Source organism: Mesocricetus auratus, unplaced genomic scaffold (genome assembly GCF_017639785.1).
Source record: "Mesocricetus auratus isolate SY011 unplaced genomic scaffold, BCM_Maur_2.0 Super-Scaffold_100676, whole genome shotgun sequence".
Taxonomy (NCBI): Eukaryota; Metazoa; Chordata; class Mammalia; order Rodentia; family Cricetidae; genus Mesocricetus; species Mesocricetus auratus.
The window spans coordinates 130392280-130399852 of NW_024429266.1; positions in this window are offsets into that span (position 1 = coordinate 130392280).

The window sequence follows — 7573 nt, forward strand, 5'->3', positions numbered from 1 at the left end:
TGAAAACCTGTACTCCAAAAATTCGAAAATTTAAAGGATATGGACAATTTTCTGGATAGCTATCACTTGTCAAAATTAAATAAAGAACAGATAAGCAATTTAAATAGATGTTTAACACCTATGGAAGTAGAAACAGTTATCTAAAGTCTCCCATCCATTTTAGACTCCTCTATTGAAAATTCTCTATTTAGTTCTGAAGCCCACTTTTTAATTGGATCCTTTGGTGTTTTGGAGACTTTCTTCTTGAGTCCTTTGTAAATTTTGGAGATCAACCCTTTGTCAGACATGGATCAATCAGCATTCTTCTACATGCCAGTCTCCAATTATGACAGCACCATTTGTTGAAGATGCTTTATTTATTTCATTGTATATTTTTAGCTTCTTTGTCAAAGATCAGATGTTCATATATGTGTGGATTTTCAATTCGATTCCATTGGTCTACTTGTCTATTGTTGGTAATAAAAATGGCAATCCTGCAAAAACAATCTACAGATTCAATGCTATCAATATTGTATGGAAAAACAAAAGTCTCAGGATAGCCCAAACAACCTTACTCAACAAAGCAACATCTGAAGGCATCATTATCCTTGTTTTCAAGCTCTATTGTAGTCCTGAAAACAACTTTGTATTGGCACAACAATAGACAGGTAGATCAATGGAATCGAATGGAACGCCCTGATATTAACCTATACCTGTATGAACATCTGATCTTAGACAAAGAAGCTAAAAATATATAATGGATAAAGAATGCGTGTTTAAAATTGGTGCTGGCTTAACTGAATTTTGGCATGTAGAAGAATGCAGATCGATCCATGTCTATCGCCATGCACAAAACTTAAATACAAATGGATCAAAGACCTCAACATAAATCCAGCCACACTGAACCTCTTAAAATAATTGGTATGCTTGAATGAATTGGTAGCAGAGACAGTAACATAACAGAGAAGGTGAGGTCAACAATTATTACATGGGACCTACTGAAAATGATAAGCCAAAGGACACACTCAGAAAGACAAAAAGGCAGCCCACATAATTGGAAAAGATATTCACTAACCCCACATCTAACAGAATGCTGATTTCCAAAATTTAGCAAGAAGCCAAGAAGCAAGTCTCAAAAACACCAAATAACCCAATTAAAAAGTGAGCTGCAGAACTAAAAAAAAAGACTTCTCAATAGAGGAGTCTAAAATGGCTGAAAGGCACTTGAGAAAGTGCTCAACATCCTTAGCCATCCAGGAAATGCAAATCAAAACAATGATGAGATACTATCTTACTCCTGTCAGAATGGCTAAAATCAAAAACACCAAGGAGAATTTATGCTGGAGAGGTTGTGGTGAAAGAGGATCACTCCTCCACTCTTGGTGGGAATGCCAACTCATACATCCACTCTGGAAATCACTGTGGAGATTCTTCAGAACAATGGGAATCAACCTACCACAAGACCCAGCAACTCCATTCTTAGGCATGTATCCAAAATTTGAACATTCATACCATAAGGGCATCTGTTGCACTATGCTCATAGCAGCATTATTTGTAATAGCCAGAACTTGGAATAAACCTAGATGACACTCATTGACTGTGTAGATTGCTTTTGGCAGGATTGCCATTTTTAATACATTGATCCTACATATCCAAGAGCATGGGAGATCTTTCCATTTTCTGTTATCCTCTTTGGTTTCTTTCTTTAAGGACTCAAAGTTCTTGATATACAGGTCTTTCACTTCCTTGGTTAACATTATCCTCAGATATTTGATGCTGTTTATGGCTCTTGTAAAGGGTGATATTTCTCTGAATTGTTTCTCAGATACTTCATCACCTGTATATGATAGGGCCTCTGTTTTTTTGAGTTAACCTTGTATCCTGCCGCTTTGCTGAAGGTGTTTATCAGCTCTAGGTGTTACCTTGTGGAGCGATTCTGATAACTTAGATAAACTATCATATCGTCTGCAAATAGTGAAAGCTTGACTTTTCTTTTCCTATTTGTATCCCCTTGATCTCCTTTTGATGTCTTATTGCTCTGGATAAAACTTCAAATACAATATTGAAGAGATATGCAGAGAGTGGACAGCCTTGATTTTTTCCTGATTTTAGAGTAATTGCGTTGAGTTTCTCCACATTAGTTTGATGTTAGCTTTTGGTTTACTGTATATTGCCTTTATTATGTTGAGGTATGTTCCTGTTATCCCTGATCTCTCTAGGACCTTTATCATGAAGTGGTGCTGGATTTTGTCAAAGGCATTATCAGAATCTAGTGAGATGATCACGTGGCTTTTCTTTCACAGTTTGCTTATATGGTGGATTACATTGATAGATTTTCTAATGTTGAACCATCCCTGCATTCCTGGCATGAAGCCTACTTGATGACGGTGAATGATTTTTCTGATGTGTTCTTGAATCCGGTTTGCTAGTATTTTATTGAGAATTTTTGCATCGATATTCATGAGGGAAATTGGTCGATAGTTCTCTTTCTTAGTTGTGTCTTTGTGAGGCTTGGGTAACAATGTAATTGTAGCCTTGTAAAAAGAGTTTGGCAGTGAGCCTCCTGCTTCTATTGTGTGGAATACTATGAGGAGTATTGGAATTAGCTCTTATTTTAATTTCTGGTAGAGTTCTGCACTGAAGCCAACTGGGCCTGGGCTTTTTTGGTTGGGAGACTTTGGATGACTGCTTTTTTTTTTTTTTTTTTTTCATGCAGGTAACTCTGGTTATCAGCCAAAACCAGTTTTTTTTTTTCATTAATATTTTTTTATTATTCCATTTTAAATTTAGATAAGAAACAAGGTTGCTTCACAAGTCAGTACGAGGTCCCTCTCCCTTTCCCTCCCCTCCTCCCGTGCCCTCCCCCATCCCCCCCCGTTATCCCCTCATTCCCCCAGGGAGGGTGAGGCCCTCCATGGGGGTGTCCATAGTCTGTCATTTCATATAGGGCAGGGCCTAGACCCTTCCCCAAGAGTTCAGGGTGAGAGTGCACCTCACATTGTTCTATGGGAGTCCAGAGACCGTGTGTATACTTGGGATGGGTACTGATCTGCTGTCCAAGGCTCAATAGATTACCTAGGCCTCCTCACTGACACCCAGATTCAGGGGGTCTTGATCAGTCCCATGCTGGATTCCCAGGCTGATGCCTGGGATTCAAGAGTTAACCTTTGTCTGGTCAGCTGTTTCTGGGGGTTCAACCAGCCCAGTCTTAATCCCTTTGATCATCAGTCCTCCCTCTCTGATACTGGCTTTCTTGAGTTCAGCTCAGGACTTAACCAGCCAGTAAATGGAGTTTCTGTTTCCCAGACTCTCTGGCAATAGGATTGTAGGCTGGCACTCCCCAGATCTATGTCTAAAATCCATATATGAGAGAGTACATGCCATGTTTCTCTTTTTGTGACTGGGTTACCTCACTCAGGATGGTTGGATGACTGCTTTTATTTCAATAAGGGTTATAGTTCTGTTTGAATTGTTTATCTGTTCTTGATTTATTTTTAGCAACTGATATCTAACCTAGGAAATTGTTCATTTCCTTTAAATTTTCAAATTCTTTGGAGTACAGATTTTCAAAGTATGCCCTGATGATTCTCTGGATTTCCTCAGTGTCTGTTGTTATGTCCACCTTTTCATTTCTGATTTTGTTAATTAGCATACTCTCTGTCTTTTGGTTAGTTTGGACAGAGGTTTGTCTATTTTGTTGATTTTCTCAAAGAACCAACTCTTTGTTTCCTTGATTCTTCTCAATGTTTTCCTGGTTTAAACTTGATTGATTTAAGCCCTCAATTTGATTATTTCCTGGCATCTGCTCCTCCTGGGTGACATTGCTTCTTTTTGTTCGAGAATATTTAGGTGTGCTATTAATTCTCTAGTGTGACTGTTCTCCAGTTTCTTCAAGTGAGCACTTAGTGCTATGAACTTTCCTCTCAGCACTGCTTTCAGAGTGTCCCATAAGTTTGGGTATGTTGTGTCTTCCTTCTCATTGAATTCCAGGAAGTCTAATTTCTCTTTTTATTTCTTCATTTACTCAGGGATGGTGCAATTGTACATTGTTTAATTTCCATGAGTTTGTAGGGTTTCTGTGATTTGTGTTATTGTTGAATTCTAATTTTAATGCAAGGTGGTCTGACAAGACACAGGGGGTTATTCCATTTTTTGTATCTGTGGAGGTTAGCTATGTTTCCTATTATGTGGTCAATATTAGAGAAGGTTCCATGTGGCACTGAGAAGAAGGTATATCCCTTTTTGATTGGGTGGAATGTTCTATAGATGTCTGTTAAACCCATTTGGGTTATAACTTCTATTAGTTCTTTTATTTCTTTGTTAAGTTTCTGTCTGGAGGTCCTGCCTAGAAGTAAGAGTTGAGTGTTGAAGTCTCTTAATACTAGTGTGTGAGATTTTATGTGCAATTTGAGCTTTAGTGATGTTTCTTTCACGGATTTAGGTGCCTTTTTATTTGGTGCATATGTGTTCATAATTCAGACTTCATCTTGATGGACTTTTCCTTTGATGAATATGAAATATCCTTCGCCTCTCTTTTGATTTATTTTAATTTGAAATCTAGTTGTTAGATATTAGGATTGCTACACCTGCTTGTTTCTTGGGTCAGTTTGATTGGAAGATCTTTTCCCAACCCTTTACTCTGAGGTAATGTCTGTCTTTGATGTTGAAATGTGTTTCTTATATGTAGCAGATGAATGGTTTCTGTCTTTGTATCCATTCTGCTAGTCTGTGTCTTTTTATAGGCAAGTTGAGACCATTGACATTGAAGGACATCAATGACCATTGATTGATGATTCTTGTTTGTGCTAGATTTACTGGTAGTGTAGTTATTGTGTGTAGATTCTCCTCCCTTTTTTGGTGTTTAGTAAAGTGGGATTATCTATTGCCTGTGTCTTTGTTAGTGTAGGTATCTTCGTTGGGTCTAGGTTTTCCTTCTAGCACTTTCTGTAGAGCTGGATTCATGGATACTTATTTTTTAAATCTGGCTTTGTTTACTCCATCTATGGAAATTGAAAGCTTTGCTGGATATAGTAGTCTGGGCTGGCATTCTTGTTCCCTTAGCGTTTTTAGGATATCTGTCCAGGATCTTCTGGCTTTCATAGTTTCCATTGAGAAGTCAGGCGTAATGTGGATAGGTCTGCCTTTGGGGTTTTTCTTTAGCTACTTTTAATATTTTCTCTTTATTCTGCAGGTTTGATGTTTTGATTATTATATGGTGAAGTGAATTCTTTTTCTGGTCCAGCCTATTTGGTGTTCTGTAAGATTCTTGTATTTTCGCCCAGTGCCTGCAGATCACCTAGGAACTGCACAGAGCTCCCAATCCCAGCAGGAGCCAAGCACCCCAGGCTCCAGGTCTTCTCTCCCACCAACGAGAACAGGAAACCAGAGGAGGCTGGGAGTCCAGGGAAGCAGCTGTTCCTGCAGCAGCATCAGGTAAACAGGCCGGCTTCCCGACCTGTGTTCCAGTACCTGCGGATCGCCAGGGAACTGCACACAGCTTCCAGTCCCAACGGGAGCCAAGCACCCCAGACTCCAGGTATTTTTCCCCACCAACGAGACCAGGAAACCAGAGGAGCCAGGGAGACCAGGGGAGTAGCTGTTCTGGATCAGGTACAACAGGACCCAGCATAGGGTCGAGGGGAACAGGTAGGAGGCTAAGCACCCCAGATTCCTATTCTTCTCCACCCACAGGACCAGAACGAGGACAAGGAAGAGAAGAACCACCAGATCATTGGACTTGCTACCACCCACCAAAAAGGGAACTCTGGTCCTCAGACCAGTAAAAGGCTCTTTCTGCACCCGCTAGAAGAAGAGATGGGAAAGAGACAATACAAAAACACACTCAGCAACAGAAAAACAAATATGGCACCGACAGATTCTAGAGACTACACACCAGCAAGACTCCAACATTCCATTGCGAACGAAGCAGAAGAGAACGACCTTAAAACCACTTTCATGAAAATGATAGAGGCCCTAAAAGAGGATATAGGAGAATCCCTCAAAGAAATGGAAGACAAAACAAACAAAAAATGCAAGAAATGGAAGAAAAAAGAAACCAAAAAAATGCAAGAATTGGAAGAAAAAACAAACCAAAACGGCAGGAAATGGAAGAAGAAACGAAGCAAAAATGTAAGAAATGGAAGAAAAAACAAAGCAAAAAATGCAAGAATTGGAAAAAGAAACATACCAAAAAAGGCAGGAAATGGAAGAAGAAACATACCAAAAAAGGCAGGAAATGGAAGAAGAAACAAAGCAAAAAATGCAAGAAATGGTAGAAAAAACAAATCAAAAAATAAAAGAAATGGAAGAAGAAACAAACCAAAAAAGGCAGGAAATGGAAGAAGAAACAAAGCACAAAATGCAAGAAATGTAACTAAAAGCAAACCAAAAAATGCAAGAAATGGAAGAATGAACAAACCAAAAAAAACTTATAAAAGGCAACAAGTGGACGAAAAAATAAAAAGGAAATTGCAAGAAGCAATGCCAACACAGCAAGGGTTGAAAACTGAAATAGAGACATTAAAAAAAAACGCAATCTGAAGAAAGGCAGAAAATAGAAAAGCTGGGCAAACAGTCAGGTACTACCGATACAAGCATTACCAACAGAATAGAAGAGATGGAAGAGAGAATCTCAAGTGTTGAAGATACACTAGGAGAAATGGATTTATCAACCAAAGAATACCTTAAGTCCAACAAATCCTTAACACAAAACATCCAGGATATATGCGACACCATGAAATGACCAAACCTAAGAATAATAGGTATAGAAAAAGGAGAAGAAATCCACCTCAAAGGGCAGAAGCCATATTCAACAAAATCATAGAAGAAAACTTTCCCAACCTTAAGAAAGACATGCCAATGAAGGTACAAGAAGCCTACAGAACAACAAATGAGTGGACCACAAAAAAAAAATCCCCTCGCCACATAATAATCAAGACCCCAAACATACAGAATAAAGAAAGAATATTAAGAGCAGCTAAGGAAAAAGGTCAAGTAACATATAAAGGCAGAACTATCAGAATTACACCTGATTTCTCCATGGAATCTCTGAAAGCCAGAAGGTCCTGGATAGATATTCTACCTACACTAAGAGACCATGGATGCCAGCCCAGACTACTATACTCGGCAAAGCTCTCAATCACTATAGATGGAGAAAACAAGATATTCCATGACAAAACTAGATTCAAGCAATATGTTTCCACTAACACAGCCCTACAGAAAAATTTGGAAGGAAAACTCCAACCCAAGGAAGCTAACTACAACCAGAAAACATAGGCATTAGAGAATCCCTCTCTACCAACAGTCAAAAGAACAAAGGGGTGAAATTCCACACATAATTCCACCAACAACAACCATTGCAAATCGAAGAAGGATGAGCAATCAATGGTCATTAATATCCCTCAATATTAATGGCCTTAACTCACCCATAAAAAGACACAGACTAACAGAATGGATTCGAAGACAGAACCCTTCCTTCTGCTGCATGCAAGAAACACACCTCACCCTCAAAGAGAGACATTACCTGAGAGTTAAAGGTTGGGAAAAATTTTTCAATCAAATGGACCCAAGAAACAAGCAGGGGTAGCAATCCTAA